The following is a 9,308-nucleotide window of genomic DNA, read 5'->3' as shown; positions in this document are numbered from 1 at the left end:
AAGAGCAGGTATGACAGGTGTGGAACTGGAGCGTGTCCAACTCCACCTGAGGCTTTCCCAAAAACCACTGCTGCACCGGCAAATCAATAACAAAGCATTTCTATGGTTTTAACATTTATTTTAAAGATTTTTTTTTTCATTTGCTCACCCTCATGTCATTCCAAACCTGTATAGCTTACTTGCCTAACAGTTGATCACAAAAGAAGATATTCAGTTGTTAAGTCTGACATCACGCACCACCACATATGGAAGGTCATATACTGTTTCAGGGTCCAAACGCTCAATAAGATGCTACAGGCAAACAACAAAAAATGCTAATATACGCTCATGGCGAGCTGTAAAACCAAATCGGAAAACCACGATCCTAATCTTTATCCTCATAACGAAATCCCACATGGCCAGTCAGTGATTAATTTTTCATAATTTATTCAAATATTGATGTCGAAGATTCCGTAAGCGTGGAGACTGTAGTGTATACGTAAGGGAATGAAATAAGGAATTTTTTTACTTTCGGTTTTAAGGTAAGAAACGACGTTCAAATGTCATGAACAGGCCATTTGGTTTAATCATTTGTAAATATAATGTCATATATGTTATTAAAAGACATTGCTCATTAACAGCTGTTTAAGCTGTAGCCCCGCTTGATATGAATAGATGCTTGGACCCGGAAACGGTATTCATTACCACTTAACAACCGAATACTAAAGAACACGGGTAACATTGACTCCCCCTTTGATTTCCATTGTAAGAGGAGTCATTTACAACTGTAGTAGTAATTTTCTACTAGCCAATATGGAGCAGCTGACATCATTTGCTTTACGCCTATTATAAAAGTTCCAACAGAAAAAAACAAAATCACAAACAAGACTGTGTCTTTATGCTAGAATATCATTTTCAAATAGATGCAAAAGCGACTGGATTTTAAGGCCAAGTGACATTTAAAAAAAGCTCAGGGGAAATTCCAGCGAATATAAAACAGAAAAACAAGAGTACAAAAATATAAATTCCCAGTTTACGTTAAGGGTCTAGCCTATTTATGTATAAAATAATTGTCTTTAGAAAAAACTAAAAATGAATATTTTTTTGTATATAAACATAAAATTAATACTAAAAAATTATATAAGACGGACTACCTGTCACATAAATGCTAAATTTACAATACTTGGTATTTAATGCTAAACTTACATCACACGACAGCAGTTTGAAGTTATGGCTGCACTCAGTGACTTTGATTGGAGGTAGCTGGGTGGGTGTTGTGGGGAGTGGGGGGGCTTGTTGGTTGTGGTTCGGGGCGTTTCATTTGTTGGGACTGTGTGGATCTGGTCTGGTTGGTCTTGTTTTGTGGTCGATGTCGGACAACAGAGGAATAAAGTTAATTATGCCATTACTACTTTTCCCTGGTTGTTCCTCTGTTGTCTGTTGTTGATCGCGGAATGAGACCGGGTTGGACCTGCACGGTTTCGGCGGGTGGGGCTTCCTGGGTCGCGGCGTTGCTCGGTGGCTTTGGTCGGGGTCATGAGTGCAGCCATGACACGTCAGAGGAGATCTGGCCTCCCGGCTGAGCCTGGTTTCTCCGAGGTTTTTTTTCTCCATTATTCAGCATTGGAGTTTGGTCCTCGCCACAGCAGAGCAGTGCAGTGTTGGCTTGCTCACGGGAGACTGCATTTATTTATTTATTTATTCATTTATTTATTAGATATTATTTATTATAATGATCTTGCTTGGTCTATAAACACATGCACTGTGCTGTGTTTTACCTTTCTGTGTTTTTCTTATTTGCTCCTGTAAAGCTGCTTTGGAACAATGCACATTGTGAAAAGCGCTATATAAATAAAATTGAATTGAATTGAATTGAATATATTATTAACGGTTTCTCTTCTAAATTTTTGTTTCTCACACCATAGGACACATGTACATTGGACATTTTTGTCTACTACCTAATATAATATATATATATATATATATTATATATTTTTTTTTTTTTTTTTTAAGAAATATGAGTATGATATATTGTAATAGATGTTAAACAGTATTTAAATATAAATGTATATGTTTACGTAAATATTTGTTATATATACACACAACTATGTGTGTGGATTTACATGTACACCTATAAATATAAACGCCACACACATATATAAACACAAACATTTATTTTGAAATCGCGATTAATCGATTTGACAGCTGACAAAATTTAATGCACTTAAAAATGTCAGTGGGACCACTGAAAAATAATATCCACACCTGCCGTGCAATAATAAAGGCAATATCCATCTCACTGCCTAGTGGCAGCATAACTGCATCAAAGTTAACAGATCAGTCTGCTGTATATGTTGTGTCAGCAAAATGAAAGATATAATCGCTCTTTCTTTCTTTACACTGATGTAAACACTTCTGACAAATTACACATTGATTTTATGTTACTAAGGCAGAATGACAGACAGCAAAGCCCCAGAGACAGGCTGCAGCTGGAGGACATCTGACCTGCAACAGAGCAATCAATGCTGGGGAAGTGACATCACAACCCTGGAGAGGGTACGGGGGGAAACATCACAGCGAGCAGCAGGAAGGCCACTGCTTGGGATGCTATTTTTGCCTCGTTGAGATCTGAACGCTGCTATTGTTTTGTTTGTTGTCTGACCCCTGGCCTGCGTGAAGAGCGAGATGAGGAGGACAAGAGCCTGCTGTACAGCTGCTGTGGTCGTGCTACGAGCGCCTCTGAATGCGGCAGGTGACCGAGTCGTGACTTCAATCCTGCAGAGAAGCCCATTCAACCTCTGCGCTGCTATAAAATTCGGGGAGGGTGGTGTCAGCCCGCCAAACACTGCACCACCAACATCGCATCTAAATCAAACCAGGTCATGTCAGAACAACAAGGGAATACAATCAGGAGAAAGAATCCCCTATTCATCACCATCCCATTGCAATGAAAAAAAGATTTAACAAGAACAAAGAAGACTATGCAATAGGGGTGGTCTCTGAGGTCATCAAAACAGGTAAATGGTGCAGTTTTACAAAGAGAATGAAGCTTTCTCTTTCTGGCTGAGCTGCTCTTCTGACAACAGATACAGGCCCAACCCATCGGCAGAGTACGCAAGCACGCAAAGGACAAAATGACAACAAAGCCTTGTCTCTAGAGGAATTACATCACCAGTGTCCTCATATCAGGTCTGGTATTTCCTCAGTGCTGATCTTCAGAGACGGTGGAGACACCAGGTTTCACAGTGCCTACTGCAGGCCCCTCTCTAACCAACTTCACTGACAGTAGAGGTCTGACCTATTTTGATCTAGCTTCAGATCTAGCAAAAGCTAATGACAATAATTGGCCCAAACCATCTAACAAACACGGCTTCATGGTCCTGCTCTTATGAAGACAAAGTATGTGGTATACAACCGATAGTATGAATCTGAAATGTGTCTTCGGTCACCATCTGAATTTTGAGAAAAGGGTCTCGGATTTCTCATGACAGTATACATATAACTTAATGTGCCAATGCATTACTGCATGTTGACAATGTGGGAAGAAGAAAACAAGGAATACTTCGGGTTTTGATCTTGATTTTGTGGGCCTTGTCTGGATTAAAAATAAACTGTCATAATTTATTCACCATCATGATGTTAAAAACCTGTAATAAACTCTTTCTTCTGGGAAACATAAAAGAAGATGTTTTGAGAAATGTCTCTGTGATATACAATGGAAGCCTTAGGGGGCGATGTTGTTACCCACATTCTGTAAAATATCTTCTTTTGTGTTCTGTAGAACACAGACAGCAATACAGGTTTGGAAACAGATCAAGGTTAGTTTTTATTTTGGGGCAACTTAGCCTTTAAAGCAATTTCCACTTTGGCTTGATCTCCTGAATCACATAACCAGGACCCGGTTGCATAATAATAATAATAATAATAATGTTTTATTTATATAGCGCCTTTCAAGAACCCAAGGACTCTTCACAAAAAGGAAATCATTTCTACAGGTAATTGACAACAACAGATCACAAAAACAGGTAACTTCATACAAACAGGGTCAAGACAAATATCAATAAATAATTGACAGACAATAGATAACACAAATAGATAAAGAAATACAATTACATCAAAAATGGTCAGTTAACATAGGTGAGAAGTTCGGAAAAATGGCCTTAAAATAAAATACAAATATAAAAACCTTTAAGTGAGGCATTGTGTCCAGGACCTTAATCGGGTCTGATGTTCTGTCCAGATTATCACATGCACAGGGAGTTTCAGTTTTATTAAATGAGCAAAGCTCATTCAAGGGCTAGTTCACCCCAAAATGATAATCACCATTTACTCACCCTCAGATTGTTTCAAACCTGAATACATTTCTTTGTTCTAATGAACACAGAAAAATATATTCGGAAGAATGTCAGTAACCAAACAGATCTCATCCCATTTACTGTCATATTAGGGAAAAGAAATACTATGGGAATCAATGGGGGATGAGATCTGCTTGGTTACTGACATTCTTACAAATATCTTCTTTGCGTTTAGCAAAACAAAGAAATTGACACATGTTTGGAATAATCTGAGGGTGAGTAAATGATGACAGAATTTTCATTTTTGGGTGAACTATCCCTTTTACATCCTGCTTTGTTTTGGTCTACTGAGCTTTAAATGATTCACTGATCTGCTCTATTGTGTTTAACGAATCAGTTAAAATTAGTCATTTGTTTGCGAGTCAATTGCAGGTTTTTCCTGCATAGAGAAATTGGAGGTGGCCGCCTCCGTCAAATGTCGTGCCGCCTCAGGCTCTCGCCAAAATTATGTTGCGAGTCTTCACAAGAAATGCTGCGTGCATTTAACAGACTGTCATTTGTAACTGAAGTTGCGGCATTACGCCACAGTACAGGCGCTGTTTCGTTATCAGTACACTGAGGCACTAAAAAGAGTTGCAGAACAAGAGCCAGCCTGTGTTTCACGGCTGTTTGTTTTGCATCCAAGTACATTTAATTTCCTGAAATTTATTAAATTAACATGACGCACATCATTGTAATGTCTTTAGCTGTGCAGTTGGATCGTTGAATCAGCGTATACTGTACACAGCGAGTTCGCCAGTATGAACGAACATTGCGCTTTCAGTTACTAGCGAATATAAGAGATCCTTGAATCATTTAAAATCATTTAAAATGATCTTTGCTCATTTAGAAAGACTGGTTAATTCAGTTGGCTATTGTGGGCTGAAAAGTTAGTTGAAAATGATAAAAAAAAAAGCTTTATTTGATAAAAAAACATTTCTGTTTGGTTGAATAAAAGTAATGTTTTATATAACTTAATAATTGTCATTTTTATCTAATTTTATTAGAACTTTTAATATGTCAAACTAGAAATCACTTTGGTTAAGCCACTAAAAGGTACAGTAGGCCTACGTGTGTGTACAAGATCAAGAAGATGGCCTCACCTCCACCTCATTTTGAGCCAGGAAAAACCCTGGACTGCATTCATATGGCGGACTCGCTGTGTACAATATAACACTGATTCAATGAGCCAACTGCAAACCTTAAAACATTAGAATGATGTTGTGTACCCCACGTTCATTTTAGGAACCTTTTAAGAAATTGACTACAGCTTAAGCTAAGGATTTTGTAGCAACGCATAACAGAACTTAAAGAAAACACTAGCAATTAAGAGTAAACACTTATTGACAGTCTTATGGTTCCTCAAGTAAAGCCTTACATTTTACAACCCATGCACCCAGAGTTCCCATAACAGTGTACCAAACAGTGTTATCAAATAACTAACCATATTTAATAAGACAAACTATACTTCACAAATTACACTAAGCGAAAACACAGAAGTAGCAATATTCAAAAATAGCAACAATGTGATTCACCTGATGTTGTTATTATAGTACAATAGTGCTATACTATACATATTCAAGTACACACGTAAGCTATGACAAAACCTGTTCCATGATCAACATTAACCTCAAAATACAGTTAAAACAATTGAGGAAGTACGCAATTTCCATCTAAAAGGTATGCTGATTGATTTCCCCACCAAACTGGATGGGCAAGTGCATCTTCCTGCAGAACACATCATTTTGAAAACACAACAGGCTCTTTTAATCACAACTGTTAACACCTGACACTTCATCCGGTGTCAAATATCCTCTAAAAAATAGGTTAGTCTGCGCGAGCAGGACGGGCTGAAAGAGTTTCACGTTACTTCTCAAACCGCCTCAGAGCAAGAGGTGGATCTTTTCAGTTCTATAGTTTCAAAAAGATATAAACAAAGCTACTTGAAGTCTTGAAAGACTGAGTAAGATGTCACGGTTAAAGAGCCTGAATGAGGCTTTGACAGACTAATGCGTTTAATTCTGCAAATGGCAGCGGAGTAACTCAGCATTTTACTTCAAGAACTCGACGCTCGGCTTTTTGCATTTTCCTGTTTTTTTGGCATTTTTTGCCACATTATGTGAAAAAACGCAGCGTCCGACTTAAAGCTCCAAAAGGAACCATACTGAATCATCAGGCACATTTTTCAGAAGCGTACAGGTCTGCTAAAAGATTGACAACGTGGACAGATAAAAGAGAGATTGTGGTGTTGTCTTCGCTTTCAACTGGAAAGAACAAATGGCAATTCAGCTGAGAACTTTTGCTCGCTCACCGCCCACACTGAGTGAGAATGACAAAGCGAGGGATCGACAGAGGAAGAGATGAGGAGGGAACGGAGCTCAACTCGAGACTCTTTACAGCAATTCCGGTTGAGGCCTTTCAAATATTCTTTTGAAAGTAGCTTTTAGAACTACCTCCACTGCTTTCTACCACCGCCAAAGAAAAGCCCCTCCGGACTGACCAATCTGCCCACCAGTATATTGTCCCACTAACTGTAAAAACACCCCAAAAATAAAACTGAGAATCAAAACAAATGTGGAAAACTACTCAAGGAAAACTTTCTCTCGTTGCACAAACTAGAAGAATCTACATGTTCTCATAACCAGAAGAGACAGTTACTGCCCCTCGATTGTTTTTGTTCAGCACCCCACTGGGCCCTTTAATTCAACAGTACTAGGAGCTTGTTAATCCCTGAACCCAGTCTAGACTTTGCAGGCTCTTCAGCATATGGCTCCCCCCATGTCACCCCCTTCTTCTCTCCTGGCCTCAGCCTCTACAGCCATGCTTCAGGGCCTCCTAATGAAATATAAACAGATATATGGTCTCACTGCAACCATTACACTGGCTAGCCTTATACTGCAGTGCACTGTAAGCAGGAAGCTGACCACGGAGGCTGTCATCTCAGTGAAAAGCCAAAGAGGGGGCCAACATCTTTAATGCGTCAGACAGACCGGCCGTAAAAGAGGGGTATGATGATGCAGAAGCACGCAGGATGACATCACGTAGACACTTCCTGCTATTCGGCAGGATGACGCATGCTCCTCAAGATGCTTTTAAAGAAGCACGTGGCTTCGTCTCTGCGTCTCTTGTTAATGGTATCATCCGGACAGATTGGATGGGAGGGGCTGCATTTACAACATCTGCATGCTGCTGCCTCTTTGGGCTGGGCTGGGGTGAGTGGGGGGTGTGGTAGCACTGTTGCAATGACACAATGACCTCAGATTTCAAATCAGCCAGACATTTACAAGTAAACAGATACAATTTTGTTGTGCATATGGGCACTGAATAGTCAATTCATGGAGTCAAAAGTGTAAACAATAAGATACGTAAAATAAACATTTCAAATACGTTTTTTAAATGGATATTAGGGCTGCGCAATATATCGAAATATCTCAAATGTGCATATCGCAATAGTTTGCAATAACAGAATAATTTAAAAAATTCTAAAAGTTATGTACAGTATAGACCACATTGGATGACGTAAACAACGCTGGTCCAGAAGAACTTCCTGTTAAAGTTTTTTTAACACTACACAATTGTTGAAAAAAATACAAATAACAGAACATATTAAACCAAATAAAAATGTTAAACGAATATCTTTAGGTTTTAATCATGTCAAAATAAATCAATAAAACTGAAACTGGACATGCTTCTGGACTAGTCTTGCGAAGTGGTCTATAGTCAAAGTTTTAGGTTGATGCAGATAGAAGAGAGACGGCGTCTGATGTGTGGAAGATGATCAATAATGCGAAATATGTAGGTTGGTTATATCATTTTCAGTTTTTCTACTACAGTTTTTCAGTTACACAAAAGCAAAATATATTATAATATGTCACTTAATGTCAAGTTTTGATGAATAGGTGCCAGCACCCATCTCCATGATTTATTCTATAGTAAAGACGCTTTCACAACACAAATAACAAAGGAGAAAATGCTTCTACTGTAACTTTTGTCATTGAATATCCTGTTTCTCTCAGTAATACATCACACTAATGGGTTTACACCAGACACTTTTGTCAGATAAACAGATAAGACAGCACAGCATTACAGTGTAGTAATGTAACGAAGTAAAAATACTTAAAGTACTTAAGTATTTTTGGGAGTATCTGTACTTTACTTGAGTCTTTATATTTCTGCAGACTTTTACTTTTACTCCACTACATTTCCTGAACATATGTTTACTTTTACTCTGATACATTTCCCCTAAGCATGTTCGTTACAACAAAACAAAAACAGAACTGAAATAGACAAGTCGGCGATCCGGTCACCATGACTGTGCTGAACCAATCATTGGTTAAAGCTCAATGTGCAAGTGCAAAAAGGTGCTCACCGCAGTAAATTTCAACACAAGGTTTTAAAAAAAAAAAACAGCACATTTTTCAGTTTCAATGAATTATCAAATGAATTATCAAATTTCCATGCAAGGAAAGAAAGAAGTAAGGGCCAGACAGATTTGTTCTGATTTTGTTCCAAGTTGTTCTCTTAGGGATAGTGGGAGGGAACTATCCTTTTAAGTTATAATTTATAAAGTAAAGTTATAAAGGTGTGGTTTCTGAACTTGTATTTTGATAGTTGAGCAATTTGGCAACATGTTGTTCCAGATATAACAACTGAGCTTGAGACAGAGCTTTTTCAAAGTTGTACATTTCTATGTAAGCACCATTTTTTATCTTTATGCTAAAAAAACTTTTTATTAACCAGTTAAGTAATTTTCTGGCAAGATATTTGTACTTTTACTCAAGTATTGCTTTTAGGTACTTTATACATCACTGCACCATTAACATTATTAAGAAATGTCCATAACCATGCAAAAATCTTAAAACCAAACCCATATTTACTTTAATGTAGCTCAGTTTAACTCGGAGATTAGAATTTCAGAAGATTTGTTTTATCCAGCAGGCATTTGAATTCCTTTATTATGCACAAGCTGCACCATTCATTCTTATAAATGCCATG

Source organism: Triplophysa rosa, linkage group LG7 (genome assembly GCF_024868665.1).
Source record: "Triplophysa rosa linkage group LG7, Trosa_1v2, whole genome shotgun sequence".
Lineage (NCBI taxonomy): Eukaryota > Metazoa > Chordata > Actinopteri > Cypriniformes > Nemacheilidae > Triplophysa > Triplophysa rosa.
Note: the sequence above shows the minus strand (reverse complement) of the source record.